Here is a 25,983-nt window from a genome sequence, read left to right as displayed (position 1 = left end):
TATATATCCTTCTGAATATTGCCTGTAGATCATAGTTTTGTTTGAAACAAAACTTTTCATTGGTGAAAACTTTCTTCTTGGACTCATTCTAAAGCGATTAATGAGGTTGTATAAAGTACAGGCAGAAGGATGGTCAGTTCCAGTCTAGCAGGACCTTGTCTCAAAATAAAAAATAAAAAACACCTGGAAATGTAGCTCATTGTGCAGGCTCTGGGTTCAGTGTGGGGGGGATAATATAAAGTCAGTGGGTGGGGGTAATGGCTCTTAAATTATAAAATTTATATTTTGCATAGTGAAATTCATTCCATACATCTCACCTTAGTTTCCTACTCCTGCACTTAAAGTCATTAACATTATTCCCTTGAGTTGCCTGGGAACCTGAGAATTTTAGTAAGTGGAATGAATCAGTTTTATGCACAGACTAATATGGGATTAGCTGCAGTAGTAAAATGTCATGTAGACAGTTTCAAGAAGCTATCAGTTACTGATACTGAGTGGCATTTCAAGAAACTAGAATTGATTCATCAAATCTCAATTTGATTCAGAAGTTCAGGTCAGTACCTGAAGTGCTATAGGTGTTTCTTGGATTGAATGGCTTTCTCCCATTCGGGCTATCCCGAATGATGATGTGTTCATGACGTATATATCCGGAGGTACAGCCACCTTCTGACATGCTGCTGTCAATTCAGAAGGCCCTGATGATTTTCTGTGTCATCTGGGATCTTAATATTTTAAACCATCGCAGCTAGAGAGGTACTCTAACAGAGGGAATGTGTGAGAGGAAAGAAAAGGAAACTAATGCTATTGGAGTGTAAATGGAATCAGGCAGCAGAGGGGTTCAGAGAGCCTGTTAGTTCATCTGTAGGGATTTTTGAGTACCTAGTAAGAACCTAACCATGTGGTAGATACTTTGATGGGTACAAGAAAATTATACGTATATACATGCAGCTTGGTAGCAGGCACAGCATGACTCAGTTTAGGACAGCATCACTTCAGTGGGATCTCTTGTCACATTGTAATTCAGAAGAAACTTCCCTAGTGAGATTTTTAAAAAGGGGTAACATTTAGATAGGACATTTTTGATGGGAAACAGCTTTCAACAATAGCAAAAGGGCAAAATCAGAATGGTACACAGTATGCATTACCCCAGGCAACCATTTTAGTCTGCCTAATTTTCTTCGTATTATTTGGCATCATGTCGTATATCACGTGTACACTCTGTCTTCTGCACTGGGTCACGGTGGTCACCTATTCAAGAAATACATAAAAGTGGACCACAGATCTAAATTCCTTTTGCAATAGGGTGACTGGAGAAAGGAAAAGGAAACTAACTCATGCCTTTAAAATAGTGCTCAAAGACCTACTATGTGTTTGGCACAGTTCTGGTGCGAGAGATTCAGACATGAATAAGATTGCCACCTGCATGTAGCATATATACTCTTATGGGGGGCAAGGGAGACGGAAACAGATAATCAGGAATGAATGTATACTTTTACGTAGTGAGAAATGCTGGGCAGAAAAATATAACAGGATAAGGAGAACAAAGGTGCCAGTTTGAGGTAACGGTAAGATAAAAGATTTTAAAATCACACACAACTTCCATAGAGAAGCTAAAGACCACTATGGTATTTGCTAAGAGAATAGTTATCTCTTATACCCATCTTGTCTACTGACACTCAGCAATATATATACAGTGATATTTGGCAAGTGATTCATAATAACAGTGGTCCCTCTGGATTTAAATTGGGCCACATTTTTTAAAAAAATTTTTTTTAATATTTATTTTTAAAGAAGTTTTAATGTAGCCTTGCCAAAACAAGACCTCAAAAAATTGGTTTGAGACTCAGAGTTGTTCCTCTCCACAGAAATCTTCAGTAAAAGGCAAAAGATGTATATGCTCTGAAGAGAAACCAGAGTATAGGGCCACATTTCTTTCTCCATCTTTCTTCCTACTTTTCTTTCAGCTTAAAAGAAACTCTCAACAGTCATTTGCAGAAGTGTGAATCATATGGGAGAGAACATATAGTATCTTGGTTACTCTTCTCCCATTGCTGAGACAAAATACCTGACCCCCAAAATTAAGGAAGGAAAGGTTTATTTAGCTTACAGTCTGTGGAGGTTTCAGTCCATATTGGCTGGCTCCAAAGCAGAGTGGCACATGGCAGAGGGCAGCCGTTCATGGGCGGGAGGGGGCGGGTGGGGGTAGCAAAAACAACAAGAGCACCAGAGGGGAGCAGCAGCCAGCAGCCTCTTTCCCTCCCTTACGTTGTATGCAAACTCCCCGCCCTGGGGCGGGTGTAGCACTCACACCCATAATGCCAGCAGTGGACTATGTATCAATCAAAAATCTAGAAGCCCACCCCATGACTGCATAAGGATTTGGGGGGACATGCAGACACAACCATAACATATAGGTACTGATGATAGCAACATATTAATCTATACATCAGCTTTGTAGAGAAGAAAATTGAGTGCAGCTGCATGAACCTTTTGTAAAGTGAAGTAGAAATATTAAATTGTCTATAACTGTGTGATTGTGGTAGATCCCATGGCCTGGAGGATCAGTGGGTCTAAATACTATCCAAATTCCAAAAAAAAGGTAATAACATATCTACCCAGACATAAAAGGTTACAGAGACATGAAATAGCTGCAATGAGCAATTAGTATGACCCACTTAATTGCATTATCTCTAATTCCTGTAACAACTTTATAAGGTTACAGATGAGAGAACGAATGAAGTAGCCAGCCAGCTCAGGGCCTCAGTCAGTAAAGTGTCAAATTCCCTTTCTGTGAAGGGTGTGGGGTAGGGTTTGGGAATGTGGTTTAATTAAAGGCTCTTTTGATATCTAGCCTGGAATTAGTGCAGGGTGGGGTTTCTAGTCCAGCTCAACACCCTATCCAAGACACTCTGGAAGCTGGGAGTTTCTGGACCTGATTGTGAGTTGATACAAGTGATTCCCTAAATCCATTGGATGCAGACACTGGGGTGCGGTGGGGTGGGTGTGTTCACTGAGGATTTTTTCGAATGCCCACAAAACCACATATGTGTGTCAAACAGCTGCCGCATCGTTCGTTAGAACTTGGAAACACTTGCTTTTGGCTGAGGTGATAGCTCAGTTTGGAGCTAGCCACTCTTCTATGCCTGCCTTGTGATTATGTGTATCTATAAAGACACAAAGCAATTGATATTTGCTGAATGTGGGAGGGTGAGTGTAGTGGGAAAGTACAGAGAATGACTTCTTAATGATGGGGAACAGTGGATTCTCAGTGTGTCCCACCCCATCTGGCCCTGAGAACCCATGTCCCTAGAGAGGCAGGCTGGTTTAGGATGCCTGTGTGATCTGGGAATGATGCCTGCAAGGCCCTCCCTGATCTCTGACAGATTATGTTTATGAAACACATATTGTATGTGGACAGTTTCAGTGTATTATCTTCTGTCTCTTAAAACTTGTATTATAGTCATTTTCAAACAGACAGAAGTAGATAGAATGGTATATAAACCCCCAGGTGTTCACCATCCAACTTCAATAATGATCAACTCATGGCCAATTCTTTTTACATACCTGAAGGACCTCCAGATTGTTTTGAAGCAAATCTCAGATTTCATGTCATTCATGAATAGTCCAGAATGTGACTGTAGAAGACAGAACTGTTATTATAAATTCTTCAAATTTCACAACTGCCCTCTTGGTGCGGTGCCATGGGGTCCAGCTCCTAAGTGAAGACTGTGAGACACAAGGAGGTTAACTGACTTCATCCGGATCGCCCAGTTTGTAGGTGGCAGAGACGCCATTCATGCTGCGTGACTCCAGAACCTGCCCTGTTAATCGCCGTGCCGTATGCTTGCCAGGGGACCCTCTGCTGCGGCTACACTACACTGCACTACATTACAGGATCCTGAGACCACATAAACAGACTTCCAGACACACGGCCTCTGGTTACGATGAATTTGGTCACCCAACCATTGCTGCAGACTGGGTCTGTTTAGGTAGACAGGGACAGAATCGCTGGGTTGTCATCGCTAGTGTGAGGGGTCAGTTTGAAATGTTAATGGACTCTATTTAGACAGAAGAACTGATAAAACAGTGAAACCATTATTGTGATAGTGTTTAAACTGTTGCAGAAATCCATAAGGAAAAAGGACAGAGCAGAAAATACATCTATCCCTGGACTGCAGCTACCAAGACAACTAAAAAGGCTCCTTTACAATGAATTTTCCTTTAGTTTTTTCTCTTGGCAGAAGGACTGCGTCTTCCCACTGAGTCTTTTCAGCTGGTTTCTAGCACAGCGAATTGTGTTTATTTGTCTGCAGAATCACATGCTTGCCTCCTCTCCCTGGCCTTTTCTTAAGGTCTCCTGCCCACTGGGTCCTGCTTTCACTGCCAGAAATGCTGTCCTCACCCGGGAGCCGGTTGGCTGACAACACAGAGATGTTGGGCGGCCAGCGCCGCCTCTCCAGAGACCTGGCCCCTCCACACACACTTCCAAGCCCACAGGAGAGGACAGACAGGTTAGATCACTGACCATGGAAACAACAGTATCTTTTGCCTTCAGTGCATTCACTTAATCCATCACAGTGTTAAGAACAGAGCAAAAAGCAAGTAAATACTGTTTATTAATTGATCAAAAGCATTATGCTAGTCCAGGAAATGGACTCTCAAATGTTTGCCTGTCAAAACAAGGTTTTCTGCTTGGTACTTTTTTGCTGAACACTTTCTCTGTCACTGGGAATCACTGATAGTGATTGATTCTCACTGCCCAGTTTGATCATAGAAGTCAAATAACTGCTGGAGAGCTCACCAGCCCCTTGAAGCTCTCACGCATGGAGCACTACCAGTGCTAACTGTCACAGTGCAGTGGAAGAAAAGCCCAGAAGCCTCCATGGGATAATCCAGCAAAGACCTCAGGGTCCCTTTTAGAGAACATGCATTTTCTTTAAACATTTGCTGTTGGAAATGTTTTTAAATAGTTTTCCCTATTGATATGACCTCTGTTTTTTAAAAATGTCTAGTGGGAAAAACAGAGGAGCATAAGCCACTTAGCTGCTGCAAGTAGAGACAGCTCAGGGACAGCAAATTATGGCCCTGTGTCACAGCTCCCTCCTGAGCCTGGCTTCCCTCCAGAGCCTGTGGCAGATATTGTGAATCCATCACGCCTTTCCTCTGAGCTTCAGTCCAGGCCCGGAACGCCCCTCAACACATGACTCCAGGAAACCTTCATCAAGCATAAGCATTGGTAAGAACGGAGAATTCAGTTTGCCATTTCCTCAGTAAGGCATCTGTAAAATGTCCTTTTGAAAATGTCCACATACAATATATGTTTCATAAACATAATCTGTCAGATATCAGGGAGGGCCTTGCTGAGGTCAAACTCCCTTTTAAATTACTGCAGGTCATTCAGTGGGGTTAGGCATGGGTTTCTTAGTAAGACTACACAAAGTCATCCTTTTGGGGAGAAATGGATGTAATGCTGGAGAAGAATAGAAGGAAATCAAAATCCAGAGCCTGTCTTTGAGGAGCTCCTAATCTAGTAGAGCTGTTGCATTAAGCTGAATTCAGGTTCAGTGTAGTTTAGTGAAATGAGAAAACAAACATAGGGCTGCTGGGTGGGCGTGGCGGTGCACATCTGTGTCCCAGCTGGGGGCTGAGGCAGGAGGGTTGCTGTCAGTTTGAGGCCAGCCTGGACTACATAGTAAGGTCAAGGACACTACAAAGTGAGACCCTGTCTCGAAAGAAAAGAAAAGAAAGAGAAAGAAAGAAAAGAAACATAGTGCCTAGTTACAACCAACTCATCAGTTGATATAATTCCCTACTTTTTAAGATGTTTGAAGGCATTACAAGAACAGTACTTCCTTGATAGAAGCTGTTTTAAGTGGTCATGACAATATTATACATAAGATAGTGCACAGTGGGGATATTGGTGACTGTATCTATTACAGCGTAGCTTATTTATTTATTTATTTATTTTAGTCTTTTTGAGGCAGAATCTCACTATACAGTTCAGGCTGGTCTTGAACTCACTTTGTAGCCCAGGCTGGCCTTGAACTCACAATGATCCTCCTGCCTCAGCCTCCGGAGTAGACAAGCTGCACAGGCTGCCTCAAGTGCGGCTATCTCTGGGAAGATTGACAGAGGAAGCCGGGCTGTCTGTGGGTGGTGAGATCATGCAGTGTGTGCATTAGTGTGGGTTTTTTTGTTTTAACCAGCAGTACATTCTTGTGCAAGGAAAAGTCCAGTCCACACACTTTGGAATGCTTTGATGTCACTCAGTAAGGACAGACAGAGGCACTTTCCCATTTGCAAGTCTCAACTATATCCTGGGTATTGGGGGAGAGATGAGAGAAAAACGCAGAGAGGTCAGACAGATCATTAGATTGGCCAAGTGTTTTAAGGATATTTTTTAAAGTTCCATAAGATTTAGAGCCCCTGTCCTCTAATTAAAGGCATATCTTTACTATTAACGCTGGTCTAAAAGTCATACTTCAGCTGAAATTACTTGTGGCTTACTGTTCATTACTTTCTGCATCTCTTTGGATGTCTTATAAAAAGAAGTCAACAAAAGTCATTTGCCTGTTACTTGGGAATGCTGAGTTGAATTCTCTGCAGGGATGAGTGGCAGGTGAAGCTGAAGGAACGAGCTGGGGAATGAATGTGGCTTTTCAGTGGATAGGGCTCCCTTTGTCAAAGGGAGCACTGGGTGATAGAATTGAAACCACAAGTGCTGACCTTTTACTTTCTGGTAACATTGAGTTCTTGTGTCTTCTTAGCCCATATGATCTGTGAACTGGCCAAAGAACTTTTTACTGGTACTGTACCCTTTGTTTGCTAATCACATTTTGGGGACAAGGATACTCTTTTGGCTCTGAATGTTAAACTTATGAGAAACTTACATAATATTGGCTTAACCCTCAAAAGTGACATTTGGGGGAACTTTAATCATAACGCTTGTGCTGGGCATGGTGACGCACACCTATGATCCCAGCACTTGGGAGGCTGAGGCAGCAGGATCGTTGCAAGTTTGAGACCAGCCTGGGTTACAAAGTGAGCTCAAGGCCAGCCTGAACTGCATAGCGAGACCCTGTCTCAAAAAGAAAGACAGACACACACACACACACACACACACACACACACACACAAATCATAACGCTTGTAATTGTGTTCATTTTTTTCAAATTTAATTTAGAAATCTCAACTTGTGAGTCTTTATTATTGTCCTGTTTAGAGATGGTACTGTTGGTGCCAGAGGCATGTTGTTGATGTTTAAGTATGAGCTTCATTTAATTGGACAAGAGTAGGGCTTGGGCTGTCTGCCTTCCAGCCCACTTTGCCTCCAAGATCAATACAATCTCCACGCAGAAAACTTTCTTCATGGCATTTGTAATGGATATGCCCTGTTGGTATTGGTGACAGTATCTATTACAATACAGCCTTTTTTTTTTTTTTTTTTTTGTCTTTTTGAGGCAGGGTCTCACTATGCAGTTCAGGCTGCTCTTGAACTCACTTTGTAGCCCACGCTGGTCTTGAACTCGCAAGGATCCTCCTGCCTCAGCCTCCTGAGTGCTGGGGTTACAAGCATGTGCCACTACGCCTGGCTTACAAGATAGCTTTGACGAAACAGTCTTCAATTGAACTAACTTTTACTTACATAGTCCACTTTGAGGAAAAGGCATCAAAACATAGACAAATCAAATGCTATAAGGACTTTTATTCAAACGCACCTTAGGTGTTGGTTACCGAAGACACAGCCCACTTTCACAGCTGCTGGGCCTCCATTAGCCAGGCGACATATTAATGTAGACTGTTCCCGAATTATTAAAGTTGTACTCACTTGCCCACTTAGGAAAATGGACTCAGATATTTTAGAATGATTGAGCTCAAAACACAAAGCATTTCTTAAGCAGCATAAAGGTTTAGGACGTGGGCTGTGCAGCCTGAATCCCCTGCTCCAGATTTTGGGCCCCATCGCCTTCTGTCTGACTTTGGGCGAAGGACTTTACCTATGTCCTCATCTGTACCATAGCCAAAAGTAGTAGATTTCTATTTCACTGCAAGGAGTAAATGAGCTAATATAGAGCTGATATAGAGAATGATCCTAGCATAGAGGAAGTGCTTGATACGTGTTATGGTAATTATTATCAGCATGTGGATAAAGAGGAACACCGGGTGAAGGAGAGGAACAAAGTTTTCTGGTTTCTAGTGTGAGTACCTAGGTGTCATTTCCTGTGGAGTTAGGAACCCAGGACAGAAGTAGGAGCAGTGGGGGAAGCTGGATTCTCATTCCCTTTTGGAAGTGTTCATTTTGAGATACCTTGGTTATAGCTGAGCAGAGATACCAGGAGGGCATTGGTTATACCCCATCCCAGGTAATTAAGTTTTCTTCATATTGCAGATCTTTTCTTTTGTTTTCATATGGAACTTTTTTTTTTCCATACTGGGGATTGAACCTAGGGAGGCCCTGAGCTACATCCCCAGCCCTGTTTTTAAATTTTGAGTCAGTAAACTGAGTCAAAAACTGAGACCTTGCTCAGGTCTCAATAAGTGACTAAATTGCCCAAGTTGGCTTAAATTTGTGATACTCCTGCTTCAGCCTCCCAGAGGGCTGGGATTACAGATGAGTGCTTACCAAACCCAGCTTCCTGTGGGCTTGTGAGCGCTGCACAGAACCGAATTCTACTTGCTTCCTATTTCCATCTGAATGTTAATGAGTAATGTAAACAGACTTTCAGCAAGTACTTGTTAAAGATCTAATTGCTTTGTAAAGGTCCCAAATTTGTTATATAAGGTAATGTGGCAATGTATAAATGTAATGTAAATATGCTATGATAAAAGCCAAATTGAGATTTTTTTTTAATATAGAAACTAGGAAAGGAAAGGGCAGTATAACTGTAACTCCTGTACATCTTTCTTGTACCCCTCATTTACGGTTTATTTGTTTGTTTGTTTTGAAACAGAGTATTGCTATATAGCCCAGGCTGGCCTCAAACTCATGGCAGTCCTGCCTCAGCCTCCTAAGTGCCGGGGTTACAGGCATGCACTGCCATGCCTAATGATTTTTGTTTTTTAGTACATGTTTGCAGTACATAGTGATTGCATTCATCATGAGTTGGTAGAGGTGTGCATATCACATCTTAATTCTTTTTTATGTCCCTACTGCTGACTACTGTATGCCAAGTACTATTCCAGATGCATAAGTTAGATCAGTGAACAAAGCAGAGATCCCTGTGCTAGCTGAGAGCCACATTCTGGGCCAGCAGTGAGGCGAGGAAGAACAGACAGTGAACACAATCAATAAAAATAATGTATCAACCTCATACCCACTAGGATGGATGCTATCAAAAAGACAAAATCAGCACTGATGAGAGTGAGGAGACTGGGACACTTGCACACTATTGATGGGATAAAAAGGCTCACAGCCACTTTGGAAAACAGTATGGCAGTTCCTCAAAAAACTGAAAATGAGTGTATGATCCAGCAATCCTTCTTCTGGGTATGTGTGTATTAAAAGAATCGAAAGAAAGGTCTTGAGGAGATATTTGTATACCCATGTTCCTAGCAGCTTTATTCATAATACCAAAAAGGTAAAACTCAATTGCTCAGTGATGGATGAATAGACAACATGTAGTATGTGTACATAATGGAATATTACTGAGTCTTGAAAAGGGAAAGAAATTCTCAAGAATGCTACAACATGGGTGAACCTGGCAGATACTATTCAAGTGAAATATCAGTCACAGAATGAAAAGTGTTTTACGATTTTTCAGGGATACAAGGTTCCAGAGTGGTCCAATTCATACAGGCAGAAAGTGGAAAGCTAGTTACCAGAGACTAGGACAGAGAGAGGAATGAGGAGTTGTTTGAAGAGTTTTAGTTTGGGAAGATGAAAGTGTTCTGGAAGATGGTTGTGCAACAGTGTGAATGTACTCAACACCACTGAACTGTACACTTAGAATGGAGGTGATAAGTTTTATGTGTATCAACACAGTGATTAAAAGTATGAGAAAGTCACATATTGTCACAAAGTGGTAAGTACTATAAGATAAAGCAGTGGAGGAAGCTAGCGAGTGTAAAAATGCATCATTAAATCAAGAGAGTGAATGGAAAGCCTTGAAAAGTGAGATTTGAGCAAGGGCTGTAAGGAATTGTGTCCAGGCTGCTGTTGAAATCTGTGTCTAAATCTTCCGTGTGTGGTGTGACGATACCTGGGCAGTGAGCATGTGGCATGTATCTGTAAAGTGTACATCGGTGGGCATAGGTATTTCAACTTTATCGGAAAGACAATCCAGGCACTCAGGTAGCATTTCTACAGGTTATAATCAGATGTCACCTGAGACTTGAGATTGTGTTACTGTAAAGATAAATGGTTGTTCTTCTGCGTGGCCCTTTCTAAAATCAAACTATAAACTAGAAGTAAAACCCAGGAGTTTGATTTTTCAGTTACTCCTAAGTTTCCATGTTGTCATTTAGCCTAAGGAGTCATAGCTTCTTGGCAGCTGAGAAAACATTCTTTTGTACTATGAATTTTACTTCTTTAGACCTTCACAGGACTGCAGTTTTCAAAGCCTTAGCTGACCTTCCTGTCAACTCACAAGTAGGAAGGACAACTCAAATGTCCTTATTTCAGTTATTCTCTATATGATAGATCATATGGCATGGCGTAGTGAGTTGAGCTACCTTTTTTTTTTCTTTTGGTTTTTTGGTTTTTCTCCAGTACCGGGAACCAAACTCACGACCTTGCACTTGCCAGGCAGGCACTTTGCCGCTGAGCTAAATCCCCAGCCCCCATATTTTATTATGAATTTATGAGGCCAGTATAAGCAAGTAGCACCTTGCCATCATTTAAGCCAATACTCGTACCCTTAAAAAAATTGAAAGAGGTTTTATCATTGGATTCTTGATCTGATTTTTCCACATACCAATTTTTAACCTCACTTTCCCAGTTCTACTAGAAAGAAGTGCAGTAAGCCTGAATCTCTGCTTTGGAACGAGGAAGAAATCGCCCCATCTCCATTCCTCTCATTGAAGTTGGGAGGAATTAACATCTATGAATGGGCCAGTCCTGTCCCCTGGCCAAGGATCCTGAAGGTACACCAGTAGCCATTCCAAACACACGGCTGTTTGTGACCTCGCTGGGTTAAAGCTGGAGAATGTTTACCAAGGTTCCAGGGGAAGGAACTGGTTCTCCGTCCTCTCTGTACTACAGCGAAAAGCACTGCTTTGCTGAGAAACGCACAGCACCAACCTCAAAAATTCCGTCCCACTCTAGTTTTTGGTAGCCCCTCTATCCAGTGTTTGATTTCTTTTAGTTCTGAACAACAACAAAATGTATGTGGCGGTACGTGTGTCCTGGGGATTGAACTCCAGCTCGTGTGCATGCTAAGCACATGGCGTGACTCTGAATTACACCCCCAGCTCTGATACTGTTATCAACAAGTATGTATTATTAGATGATGACATCAGTACTTAGAGAAAAGAAGGAAAGTTTAGCAGACTCCCTGGGCAGAGTCCTTAAAGGTCCATTCTGGGCAGCCATCTATACCAGGCTCTAAGTGGGGGGGAGCGGGACTTTAATACCATGCAGCACAGTACTTCCCCTGTGAAACTCGGCCTGCTAGGGTCACTGAGAAAGCACCCAGCAACTGTAGGACGAGGCTGTGTGTGGTAGCGTAATCTGATGATAAACTGAAGATGGCAGGAGATGGATGAGGATAGTGCTTTGACTTGATAAGAGGGAGGCATGGAAGAACCGGCATCTGATCCCTCAGGGGGAGATCAGCAGCTTTCTGAGACAGAGATGGGAAGGAAGCCATTTCAGGTAAAGAAGGCTGAATAGACCCTGGCAAAGACTCGAAAAGGAATCCTCTTCTAGTTACATATCCGAGAGGAAGATGTGGACACTACAGCCTATTTGTCACAGTGAAGAAATAATCTCCATGCATATTCACGGGAGGATGGACAAATAAACTGTGGTATATTCACACAATGGAAAGTAGCAGAGAAAATTAAATAGAAAATCACACAGGCCTTGCTAGAGAAAAAAAACCCACAAAACATATTAAATAAAAGAAGACTACAGAGTGTTGGCTATGAAACTCGTATAAAGGTTAAAATATCCAAAACAGTATGTGCTGTTTATGAATAAGCAATTTTACAGTGCTTTTATGTGAACACAGAGAATGAAAATCACCCAATTTGGTGCATGGTGACTACTGCTGGTGGAAGAGAAGGGAAGGCAGGTTTCCACTGTGTGCTTTATAGACAGAGATGAATAAGATAGATGCACACTCATATATAGACACACATGCATATGCGCTAAAATCTAAAGTAAATATGACTTGCTAAGATTTGACAAACAGTGGTTACATTATCCTCTGTACTCTTTATACACTTGAAATACTTCCTAATTTTCAGATGAAGGAGGAAGTCTCAGTGTGTGCTTAGGAATAACAAATGATGTAGATCCGTAAATGTTTGCACTTTATTAACGTGACCTTTGGTAATAAATATTTTAGGAACCAGGACTATCATGACAGTACTTATTCTTACCATATGGGATGTACCCCGACATGTGCTGTTCCACCAACTCTCTTCTGTCCCATATAAAATCAGAAGGTGGGAGGTGCCTGCAGATGTAGGTTAGGGCCAAGTCATGGAAGGCTTTGGCTACTGACCTCGGGAATGTGAGCTTTTGTTGGCAGAAAGAGGACCACCAGTGGCTTTTGGAGATGTTATTTTCTGAGCTGAACTCTAATCTAATCAAAAGCAGGTCTACTAGGGCCAAAGATTAGAAGATCCAAGATGGGTTAGTAAAGTATTACTGAAAGTGCAGCTGGGAAAGGATAGAAGCATGCAGAAGTAAAAAGAAGGAACAGGTTTTGGATATGCATTGAGTAAATAAAGGGGTTTAATGACGAGTTTAAGTGAAAAGGGAAGGAAATCACTCTGGATTTCAAGTCTTGGTGAGTAGGAGGTTGGTCATACCAACAACAGAACTAAGTATGTACAGCAGGAGAAGTTTGTCTTTAAACATTTCTTTCTTTTATACAGGGTCTCACTATGTAGTTCAGGCTGGTCTTGAACTCACTATGTGCCCTGGCTGGCCTCGAGCTTGCAGCGATCCTCCTGCCTCAGCCTCACAAGTGCTGGGATTACAAGCATATGCCACCTTGCCCAGGGTTTATAAACAGTTTTTATGGAGACATCCAGATGGATACAGTGAGTCTTGATTGAGGTTAAAAGTCATGAAATGAATGCTCTCATAATTGTATAACTTCTGATAGCACAACACTGTACCTGGTGAGGGTGAAAAAAATGAAATTAGCTCAATTATATAATCACGGAGCTCGGCAGGCTGGCCCCGCAAATGTTGGGGGTGGTGCGTGAGAAGTGTTAGTGAAATGGGCGGCACCTGGTCAGGTCCGCAATGGGGTGGCCCTGGGGTCAGATGGAGCAGATGGACGAACACAGAAGAAGGGTCTGGGCGCTGGCAGTTATGGTGAGCCCAAAGACGGGCCAGCAGGTGCAAGGAAGTATTACGGAGGGAGGTCAGGAGTATTACAGATTGCAGTCAAAAAGGAAGCGTTTCAGAGTTGAGTTGTTGGAACAAATGAACCGAGTGGTGAGCAGTTACTACCCTTGTAGGAGCTGCAGACCAGACGCGTAGGTAACTGTAACAAGGCAGGAGTGAAAGCTGTAGCGCCACAGTAATTCTTGGTGACTGATCTGAACTGAGTAGATTGACTTTTCAAATGAAGCTCCTGTGTGGAATACCTAAAGGATGTTTTGGTTTGTTTCTGGTTTTTTTTTGGGAGGTGGGGATACTGGGCTTGAACCTAGGGCTTTCACACAGAGTTATATCCCCAGCCCTTTTTTCATTTTTTAAGGTAGAATCTCACTCAGTCTCTAAGGTGGCCAGCCTGGGGTTGAACTTGCCATTTTCCTGCCTCAGCCTCCTACAATGCAGAGATGACAGGGATGCACCACCACACCACCACACCTGGCTATGACTAAGGACAGTCTAAGCAGATCAACTAACGATTGATTATGAATTACTATTTCAGATCGTGAGAAAGGCCATGCTGGGAAATAGGATGGGGTCTTCAAGGGTACCTTTAAGAGATCCCTTGTGGTACATCCTGGGAGAGGAGGCCCTGGGTGGTGACAGCCACTCATGGGTGACAGCCGGGATTCCTTGTCTGTTATCAGCTTGGAGGCAGATAGATACCCTCTTGTCGTCCAGCACTTCCTTTCCATTTGCCGCTGGCTGACTTAGAGACAACAGTGAGCCAGCTGGACTGCTGAGATGCAGGAACCAGAGATAGTGAGGTTGGCCATACATTACTGCTGGTTTGGTGTAAGGCTTTGAATAGATCGCTTAAATTCTCTGGGCCTCAGTCTCTCTATATTTTTAAAAATGTCTTCAATAACTTCCTCACAGTGAATCTCAGATTTCAATGTAACAGAAGATGCATATACAGCCAGTTACAGCGTAATGCTAAGAGCACGACTGAATGCGTGTGTGCCCCAAAGTCCATATGCTGAGATCCTAAGTCCCAGTGTGAGGGTACTAGGAGCCTTTGGGATACGATTAGGTCATCAGATGAATGGAATTAATGCCTGCATAAAAGAGTAGGGAGCTCTCTTGCCCCTTCTGCCACGTGAGGACACAGCTAGAAGTAAAAGTCCTCACTGGGCATCAGATGTGCTTGACCTTGGACTTTCCAGCCTCCAGAACCGTGAGGAGTAAATGTCTGCTATTTATAGACCACCTAGTCTACAGTGTTTTGTTACAGCACCCTGCATGGACTAAGACACCAGGTCTAACAGGACATGATTAATTGTGCTTGGGGCTGCTGCCGCATTTCACAGAAGAGGTTCTATCTAGGATTGAAGTGGAGAGAGAAGCAGACTTTGCCAGGCACAGAAGGTTACAGTAACATTGGCGAAGCCAAGTGATGAGCTTGTTCAGGGAACCAGGACACTCTGTTCGGCCTTTTTCTGTGCAACAAGACATTAGGTCTCATTCTCTCCCATGTTATTTTACATTGCTTTTTTCTGCCTGGCCTCTCCATTTCCTGAATCTTTGCTTAGGCATTCTTGGGCATATACATAACAGTGGTAGGAGATGAATGTCCAAATGTATGTTGGTAATTAGAAGTCCAGTTAGCAACTTAAATACTGTTCAGAGTAGCTACTGACTAGATGAACCACATACACATAAAGTGTCCAGTTCAAAGGGGTTTTTTTTCCTTTTGAAAAATACTCTACATTTTTATTAACTAAGGTCTTACTGCTCTCACCTTTAGAAGCAGGCAAAGGATAGTTTTATTTTACTTTGTCTCGGAATAATTCTTATCTATTCATGAACTCTAAGGTAAAATCGCCTTTACTCTGGTAGTCTGTGGACAGAGAAGGGGGATGCGCAAGTTAGCGCTCCTGTCTCAAGGAAGCTGCAACTCAGTAGGCAAAAGATAGGCAGCAGAGACATGGTGGTGAGGTAGTGTGGGATGGTGCACTTACCAAAACAGGGAATAAGTAAGTTCAGGGGAACAGAAACCAAAATGCCCTGGAGAAGGCTTCCTTTTTTTTGGTACTGGGAATTGAACTCATGACCTTGCGCTTGCCAGGCAAGTGCTTATGCCTCTGAGCTATACCCCAGCCCCTGGAGAAGGCTTCCTGGGTACTCAGATTTGAACTAAGGCCTTGGGGATGTCTGAGGAGAAACATTGGAGTGGCCCTCAGGAGTCACTGGGGGCCCTCAGCAGAATGCAACTTATCAGCTGTAGAAGGGTTAATGTTAACTTCAGTGTTGTTAGGGAATGCAGCCGTCTATGTGGTGCCCTAAGCTCCGGCTTCATTTGTTACCAGGTTCTTTGCTATAGGAAGGACATACCAGCATGGATTTCCCGCCTGTGGAAATCAGCAGCTGCCTTCAGGGTTCATCTGGGCTGGCCCAGGTTCCAGCAGGTTTGCATATCAGTGGAAGCTTCCTAGTAGCGAAGGACTGGATCTAGCATCCAGAGTGGAGCCAAATTCCACATAATGAAGCCAGACAGTACACTCTGCTGGAAGGTCCAGGGAAATGTCTATCCCTAGGCTGTAATTAGTAGGAGTCTCAGACAGCAGAGCTTACCTTTAACCAAAGAAGAAGTCTTGAAAATAATCCTCAGGCAGTTGACCTGTTGATTGGCTTTAGACTGCTCACTGTGTTCTAAATTTCCCAGCTCCTCTGAATTCTTGCACCTAACAGGCAAAACACAGATGCTGTTTATTCCATGGGGTAGATGGCTTTTGAGTCTTTTCATTTTGAAAACTGTACCTGCTCAAGTGAGGTTAGCCGAGATGTGGGAGGAAAGGGAAGTGACAACAGTCAGGAATTCTAGTAGAGGGTTTCAGACGAAGCAGGAGAAAAGGGCACTCGGAGGAGCTGTGCCCTGCTTGTTTCCCCAGGAGCACAGCAGCAAATAAAGGTTGTCTTTTCTCTTCCTTGTTACGAATATTATAGGGAGCCACAGAGGAAAAGATTCAGAGGACAGGTCACTGAGCCCAAAAAGGTGACGCACGTTCCTGCCCTATCTAGGACACACAGGTGCCTTTCTTACAGGAAGGGTCCGTCTGTGCCACAAACCCACATGGTCTGGGGCTGATTTGCTTACTAGGCCTTTGAGGTTTGTGTGCAATGGGAAGAGTCTCTTGACAATATTGTATGGAAAACAGGCTTTCCCAACCTAGGCGAACAAGATTGCTGCATTAATAGATGTGAAGTTTTACCCCCTTTAACATCCCATAACCTTTAATTTACAGTATAGCAAATATAGCCACTTTACTCTTAATAATTTTATTAGTATGGTATGCTGACTAGTCAAATTCAAAATCCACAGAATAATGCACATATATATGTATTTCTTTATAATGCTTGATTGTTGAGGAGTAAAAGTTTTTTACCAAAACTTTTCTAAATTGTATTAAGACTATAAACCTTCAGATTAAAGACGTTCAGTGAATCCCAAATAAAGTAATAAATCATACAAAATCAATTCCTATATTGTTTATAAATAGATACAAATGATAAGATCAACAAATAGCAAAGGCAAGGTTTAACAAAATTCAGGATAGTGATTATGAGGACTGCGAGTTTAATTTGGTAAAGTGCATTTTATTAATTTTTGCATATTGATATCAAAAATCCTTCTCTGCATGTAGTGGATTAACAACTGGTGGTCAGCTTATAACCCCTAGCTGAACTGAGTAAGCGTGGTGCTGGGTACGGGAGGCCCACCTGGGGACTGTTGCCAGCAGCACAAGAGGCAAAACTGGAGAAGGAAGGCTGCTGGGAGCAGAGAAAAGCTTCTGAGAACTAAAAGGCTGTTGGGAGCTGAAAGGCTGTTGGAGCGGGCAGAAGCTGTAAGGAGCTGTTGGTTCTGTTGGAGGAACTTGTCATGCTGGCTTTCCTGATGAACTTGGCTGTTTTCATCCTCCAAGGAGCTCGGGGCTGTGTTGGCACTGAGAATAGCTTCGGTTCACTTTGGGGAAGCTCTGGTCCTCACTCTGAGCATCGCTTCCTGGCTCTGCAGGGGAAGATGGTGCACTGCCAGTCTCCTGGAGAAGCTTGCTGCAGTGCCTTTCCTGATGGGAACTCAACTGTCTTCACCACTGGAGGAGCTCAGGACCTCACTGTTGCTGAGGATGGCTGTGGTACCTTCCGGGGGGAGCTCTGGTTCTTACTTTGTGCATCGCTTCCTGGCTCCAGTGCAGATCCCTCAGCCTGTTAGCACAGATTCTTCATCTTGCTGGCACAGACTTCCTAGATTCCACCACTGACCTTTGGACCTTCCCAGCGCAGATCCGTGAAACAGGCCTGCATGGGATATTGTTATAGGCTCTGAGCCTCCAGTTGGACTCGTGGGAGGCATTGTTACGAGCTCTAGGTCTTCAGCTGAACTTATGCAGGACAGTATCAGGGGATCCAGGCCCTCAGCTGGATTTCTGGTCTATAGTATATGGACAGATTTCCTGCATTCTTTTGTATATCATTCTTTGGGTGGCTATTATAAATAATCATATAAAATATGTGTCCTGTATTATTATATGTTCTCCCTTGCAAAAATATCCCCCAAACTAACACACTGCAGAATAGCAATACCTTATTTTTCTAATTGCAAAATTAAAGAGTTGTTTAAAAAATACTCCAATAATTATATCTGGCCCAGAAGTAACATTCCCTATAACCCACCACCTAACAATAGCAGTAATGGGAAGGGACCAAGAGATGGAGGGGGGAGGGGGAGGAAAGGGGACACAAAAAGAATTATGGTGTGCCCTGAACATGCAGCACCTCCTCACAATGCATGTACTCATGTACTGCAAACATGTACTAGAAGTCATTTTTCAAATAGCAATGTTGTTCAGATCATGTATACATCTGTAATTTTTCTGTGCTGTATTTAAATGTCTACAAAAGCAGGACATATACTGTTACTTTGCTTTTTCCTTGCAACAATGTTTTCATTTGTTTAACAAATCTTTTTGTGCATGTCTCATGTGCAAGTCATTACTGTTCTAAGTGCAGAGGTGGAGAGCACAGAAAAAACAGCAGAATATACATATATGTGTGTGTGTGTCATGTGTATCTTTCCATAAGTGTAAATAAATTACATAATTATTTAGTAAGTAGATACAATCCTGTTGCATAAACATAGTGTAATTTACTCAATCAGTCTTTTATTTGGGATGGTGAGATACTGTCTGTCACATCCTCCTGCATAGAGAGGAAATATAAATTGATCTTTGGTGAATGCAAATCCATGTTGAAATTATCTCTGCTAGTAGGATTCTGTTGTCTGTGCTACTTTTTAAAATATGACTTCATAAACAGTGGTATGATTCTTGGCAAAAGTGGCTGCAGAGATCAGTCAGTGTGCACCCAGCAGGCTCTCATTTGATGGATGACTGTGGAGGATCCTGGAGGCAGCTGAGATGGTTTCTGATTCCACTGCTGTCTCAAAGCATGGCTCCAGTCCTTGCAAATGTGCATCACGGTGCCGTTTTGGCTGCTGCTCCATCTCAGCCACTTATGGTTATGCAGTGATGTGTGAGGCTTGTCTTCTGGGATTTTTAGAAAGCATTTCTTTTCCCTTTGATGGGAATTGCTATGTTTTGTTCCCTGTCCAACAGTCAGCAGCCGACCTTCCTGCCATGTGTTTGAGTCCTGCACACATCAGCATGAGGTGGTGTCATGGGATCTGTTTGTTGGTGATTCCAGTACCCTGTGATGTTCAGTACAAAGCAAAATATAACCCAGGTGAATTGTAAAACTGTACAATAGTAGAGCTTGTGTAGATTGTACCCACATTTTATGGGAAAGGACAGTGAGGTACAGAGAGGTAGGATTAGTTTTTTAAAGTCACAGTTAGCTGTAGAGCTGCGACTAGAAGTTAGAATTTCTTTTTCCTTTTGTTTGGATTTTTGAGACAGGGTCTCACTATGGAGTGCAGGATGACCTTGAACTCACAATATAGCCCAAGTTGGCCTCAAACTCATGGCAGTCCTCCTGCCTCAGCCTCCTAGGCACTGGTATTACAGGCACATTCCACCACACCCAGCCTTGACTACTAGCTTCTTATCCAATGTTCATCCCAGGAATCAGGTGTATCAAGTTTGTGGTAGGATCATATAAGATCCTGGTAATAGGTCAGGGAATACCATTGCTTTGGAACATTTCTATGTGGCCTCCAGTTAAAGTGTCCTCTGTACAGAACTATGCCTGTGTCTCAAATGTGCAGGCTTTAATTTTCCACTTTGTTTATCTGGTGGAGGCTTTTAAATAACATCCAACATGTGAACAGAGTTCAGTGATCATCCTTGATGTCAGTGAACTTTTCACCTGCAGGCTGATATATGACTTCTGTCTCTGGTTTATGATTGGAATGTCTCACTGTGCCTGTTCTGCAAACACAGGCCAAATGACCTGCATGTTGAATGAAAGCGTCCCATCAAGTTTATGACCACATCGATCCGGGCCAGGGGCTCACGCAGATTGCTTGGTAGATTCCATGCAGATTTTCTAGAAGTCACATTTTCTTCTCTTGGAGGGTACCATCATCTAATTTATAAATAAACTCAGTTCCAAAGAACTGAGTATTGCAGTAAAAATTGTTTTGTTAAAGCCATCTGTAAATTATCATTGCTAATGGACCAAAGCAGTGTTGTAGCAACATATCTGAAATCAAATATTTAAAAATAGTAAGGTTTAGTCTTAGGTGCAGTTTTGGAGGGCATGGTGAATAAGAGCCCACACTCTGGAGTTAACTGCTTATGGTTAATTTCTTAGATCTGCCATGTATTATGTATTTAATCTCTGTGCTCTGTTTCCTGCAATAGGAAACAGAGACGATAAAAACAGTAATGGGAACCAGGTAGTTTCTGAGAAGTTTAAATGAGGTAATATTTGCAAAGCACCTAGAATACCATCTGGCATGCATTAAAACCATAGAAGAGTTTGCTATTGTTCTGAATATACATTTTTGTTCCATTCCTTTATTTATTCAACAGTAGATTATTGCAACATGTCCTATGTGCTAGGCCCAGTGATAGATAATTTAAAAAAAGACTTCCAGCCCTTGAAGAATCTTATTTAGTGCTCTCAGAGAAACATGTAATACACACCATAGCACTCAAGGTATACAGTTAAAAAATACTATAATGGAGTAAAACAGTTGTATAAGCCCGGGTTTTTGTCTCACAAAACTGAAGGCTAACTTTGAGGACAACAGGAAGAATTTTAGAGAGTATTAGAAATAATAAAAAGGAAAAAGCTCTTGGTGAATGCCCACCAAGAAAGGAAAGAAGTCCAACATACTTTTTATGTCTTAGATTTATATTCTGTAGATGCTGGGGGGCGGGATTCTTTCAAATAAAATGAGTTTAAAAGAGTTCAAAAAGAAACTGGTTATCTTGCATTTCTAATGTTTTCTCAAAGTCTCCTTCAAGTTGAACTCCTAGGTAGGAAGGAGCTGTTAACTAACTTGCATATCTTCTTCCTGGGAGGAAAGGCCCTTATCTCTCTCTTTAATGTAGTTTTTATCCCTTTTGTGTTTATCTTTATGTATTTAAGTTTGACCAGCTACTTGAGTTCATTTTTAATGGTGGGCTATTTTCCTTTATGGGTTCATATCATTAGGCTTCTCTGACTGCATTCTCAGAATAACTAAGCTACTGCATCTCCCCTCTTGAAGTGTCTCTACCCACCATTAGAAGAAAAGGAGTGAAGTTCACTCTGGCTACTTCCAGCTAAAAGAGGTCAGTGTAGGGGAGATGGCAGTCAGGGACTTTCTTCAGAGAACTAATCTAAGGAGCCCTTGATAAAGGTTATATTATATACAGCTGGGTTAGGTACAAATATCATAGGTAGTTAGACAGGGCTAGGCCCTCTAGGAAGTCAGTACAGAGGATAAAAACACATTACAGCTGTGGCTGGAGGTGCATCTGTTGGAGGCTAGGCCTGCATGCCTGCCCAGGGGATAAAATAATTGATGCCACCTGGTCCAATAATGTCTAAAGAGATATTGGTCATCCAGGTGGGTGGCAAGGACCTCCTGATCCATCCCTTCCTAAAAGAGAAAAGGTTGTTGTTCTTTCATCTATACTTGTTGCATGGCCTGCTTAAGCATTTATATTTGTGATCTTATTGATTGATCATAGTTTTGACCCACATTATACCCACCTCATGATTTTGTACCCATCTTGTAATTTTGCTCTGTAAAACTTCCTTTGAAAAATGGGCTCATTGGCATCCACTCCTGTTGTTCAGGAGCTATCTTCCTCAAGAAATCCTTCCTACTCTTAACCTCTGTTGTTACTTAGAATTCATTCTTTGATTTTGAGGAACATGAACTCAGCATATCCGACTTCTGGCAGTTTGGAAGTTACATTTATTTCCTCTATATTATTTGGAGGTTCCATCAAGATAATCAGAAAGAGTAAGAGTTTGCCTTTGCTTCATGGGTTCTAGATTGACTTGTTTAGGTAATCAGAAATTGTTATCCTTGTCAGTTGCTTATGCCTAGAATTCTTATGTCTTGTCTTTTTTGTATCATCTTTTTTTGTTAAAATGATGATAAATTTAATTTGAGAATATGGAAAGATGATATTTCTTTGATGGGACCTTTTACTTTTGCAGGCAAAATCTTCTATTTCTGTTTTGTATATGCTGCACTTAGACTTACTAGTTGCTAAATTTATTGGTGCACCTTGCTTCACCTGTTTGACGTTTTGACTATTGTGGTTTTGTTGTCTTAGGCAACAGCTCTAGGGAAAAGTAATGTTAGAGTGACCCCTAGTGGACTTTGATACTAATCAAAATGTAAATTTAGAAAATGCTGTAAAATGGGTCTTTTTATGAAATCTAGTTTATATTTAGGAAATATACATGCCTATTAATAGATCATGGGACTCTAACTGCCAGTTAAAAGGCAGAAGGCCAGCAGCCATTCTTAAGACTTGGAGAACATGTTTCACTGGGACAGTTTGGCCTGATCCCCCCTCTATACTGTAGAGGGGGATGTTGAGCTTGTTCTACCTCAGTTTCCTTCCTCTGGTGAAGGGTAATCTTAGCTCTTGAAATTCCCCACTCTCATCTTTGCAGGCTGAGGGTGACAATTCATAGGCAAGTTGTCTCAATAACTTACTGTGAGTATAAGAAGAAAAGCCTTCCTTTTCTGATCTCATTTCTCATCTTTTCCTGCCACTTTCTACTTTCCTTTTTTTGGAGGCATGTTTCTGCTAAAGATTAGAGCAGAAGGAAGCCTAAATTGTCTCAACATTTCCTTCCTATCCAACAACTAAGAACTTTTAAATTGAGCCCATAGCTGAATTACGAGTACAGGTTTTAACCTGTGAGGTTCATAAGTGTGTTGCAGATACAGAGATACAGTGTCTTGGTTACTTTTCTTGTTGCTGAGACAAAACGCCCAATGACCAAATTAAGAGACCAAAGGTTTGTAGCAGTTTCAGTCCATAATCTGCTGGCTCCAAGGCAGCATGGCACATGGCAGAGGGACAACTGTTTGTGGTAGCGGAAGATTGCAAAAACCACCAGAACAGAATGGGGGTACATTGCTTTAAGAAGAAAGCTGCATAGCACCACGTTCCAGAATGGCAGCAGCTGCACTATGTTTCAGAACAGTTTCAGCCTAGAGAATTTTTCCTGGAATTGGATTCAGAGTGCTCAGCAATCCAGGCACACAACCCCTACAGCCAAGAGAGAGGAAAGCCTGGCTACTGCTCCAGCTGGCAGCAGACCTTGGCATCATCCACGTGGTGCTGGTTTTAGGAGCATGAAGAATGCAAGAGTTGTGGGGTTAAGAAGGCTTCTGCCATGATTTCAGAAGGCCTAGGATGCTAGGCAGTGTGCCGCTGAGAGGGCAGTATGTGAAGCTGTGAGGGTGAAGCCAAAGGTGCAGTGGAGACCCCCAGAAGTTTGGAAAAGCCAGAAATGTGGATCATCTGGGGAAAGTTCCAAGGAAGGAGTAGAGCAGGCCCAAGAGTAAAGCCATGGGAGCTACAACCACTGGAAGTGCCATAGTGTTGGAGCTACCCAAGCCTTTTGGAGCTCACAGTTTGCCACAGATTATGACTGATGCTGCACATGAAACTACAGGACTTAATGTTTGCCCTGCTGGATTTTGGACTTGCTTTGTATCCCATTTGTAACTTAATCCTTTGTATCCCATTTGTAACTTTCAGAATGGAAATGTCTATCTTATGCCATTGATTGTTGGAAGGGTTTAACTTTCTTTTCATTTGTACAGGGGCTCACAGCTAAGAGTTTGCCTTACATCTCAGGAGACTTGGAACTTGGACTTTTCAGCAGTGTTTAAACTGTTAGGACTTTGGCAACTCATGGAGATGGACTAAATGGTTTTTGCACAAAGGGAAGTGAATGAATCTTTGGGGGGCCAGGGATGAAATGTAATAGTTTGTATCTGGATGTCCCACCCAAAGCCTCATGTGGTCATGAGGGTGGGCTTTTCAGAGGCAGCTGAATCTAGAGTTTGTGATTGGTTCATTGTCTAGTGCTGGGATTGGAGGTGTGAGTGCTACACTTGCCCTAGGGGAGGTAGCCTGCATACAGTATAAGGGAGAAAAAGAGTCTTGCACCTCCCCTTTTTCTGCTTTTGTTGCTTTTGCTATCTTCTGTCACCATGAACTGTTGCCCCTGTGCCATGTACCACCCTGCCTCAGAGCCCAAGGATTATGGACTGAAACCTCCACAAACTGTGGGCTAAATAAACCTTTCCTTCCTTAATTTTGGGCATCAAGTATTTTGTCTCAGCAACAAGAAAAATAACTAAGACACATAGAAACATTAGAGCAGATTTTTGAGTAAAATTTAGACTTGTCTTGCTGCTAAGAAAGATTGCCTAGTTGATTAGGTAGACAGCACAATGTCTTAGGGACATCTTTGCCCTGGGGGAAGGGCAGGATTTTTCCATGCCATTACTTACCTGTATCTAGAGGTGGTCTCTTTCGCAGGCTGGGAAATGCTCCATCCACTGCCAATTTGCCTTTTGATTTTTTCCCTCTCACTCTCTCTCAAAGAATTGAAAAACAGTTATTCATGTCTCTTGATTATTACTGTAATTTTGCTATCAATGTTTCCTTCTTTAAACATGACTGTTATAACTGGAATCAATCATAGCTTGTGCTTTTACAAAAACATGCTAGAGTTAGGAGTGTAGGTTTCCAGAGAAGACGGTATATGTCAGTAAGGGTGGCTAGTCTGACCCGACCTATCTGTTGGTTTCTCCAGATAGCAGTTGTTTGCTCAGGAGCAGGTCACCTTAGGGGATGCCTTAAGGACACATAAAAACCAAGTAGGGATTAAAATGGATGACTATTCCTCTTGTTTCAGATGGAAAACTCAATGTTGAATTCCTTTGAAATATATTCTTAAGCACTGAAAATTGTTTGACCCTCACATATTAAGAAAGAGCTTTTTAATATTTTTCTTCACCCATGGATGGCCCGCCTACCCCTTAGAGGCAGCATGGAATACCAAGGAAAGTACTGGTTATGATACTATTTCACAACTAGAATTATACTATGAGAGAAAAAAATGGTCAAAATTACCTTATGTTCAGACTTTCTTTGCATTAAGAGATAATCCTTGTGTTTAAAATGTATGTGTAAGCCACAGGAAAACCAGATATCTTTGGCCCTTAAGGCATAATTAGATGCATGTACCAGCACTGAACCTGAGATTCCCCTCTCTTGCCCTTTAGATGCTGAGGCCAAGGTTTCCAAGGCAACTTTAATCAAAGCCTCATCCAAGGTTCCCTTCCCTCGTCCTTAAAACTGTAAAGATGAGGCTTCCAGGCCAACCTTAATTGAAGTCTCTGCTGGGCTAGATCTGTCCCTATCTGATTTTGTTAAAGCACCTCAGGCACAGTATCCTTAACAAGAGGTGGGTGGGGGCTGGGGATTTAGCTCAGCGGCAAAAGCGCCTGCCTGGCAAGCACAAGGTCGTGAGTTCGGTTCCCGGTACCGGAGAAAAACAAAAAAAACAAAAAACAAGAGGTGGGTGAAGAATTTGGCCCTACCTGTGTCCATGTGTCCTTTTCTCTCAGTGACCTCAAACAAGATCTGGGAAAGTTTTCAGACAGCCTTGATAAGTACATTAAGGCCTTAGGGGACTTCCTCAGACCTACAAACTAGACTGGAAAGATGTAATATTACTCCTAAGTCAACCATTGACTTCTCATGAGAGACAAACAGCATTCATTACAAGCTGCTATTACATTTGGAGATGAGTATCATATTGTTAATTTTAGAAGACCAGAAGACAGGCAGCCAGGAAAATAGCTGGTTCCTACTGGAGCCCAAACAGCTCCTACACAAGATCCCTCCTGGCCCACCCACCACACAGGAGATTGGAATAGGAGACATCTTCTGACACATTCTTAAAGGTCTAAGAAGGACAAGAACTAA

General features: G+C 42.3%; 1 protein-coding gene across 1 annotated transcript in view; it reads left to right on the top strand.

The window, feature by feature from the left end:
* Positions 1-25,983, top strand: part of Paqr8 (progestin and adipoQ receptor family member VIII) — a gene marked incomplete in the record, with an annotated part of 52,211 nt that overhangs the window by 7,844 nt on the left and 18,384 nt on the right.

The sequence above is a fragment of the Chinchilla lanigera genome, unplaced genomic scaffold (assembly GCF_000276665.1).
Source record: "Chinchilla lanigera isolate Chin_1 unplaced genomic scaffold, ChiLan1.0 scaffold00010, whole genome shotgun sequence".
Classification (NCBI taxonomy): Eukaryota; Metazoa; Chordata; class Mammalia; order Rodentia; family Chinchillidae; genus Chinchilla; species Chinchilla lanigera.
Note: the sequence above shows the minus strand (reverse complement) of the source record. Positions and strands in the feature narration are given on the sequence as shown.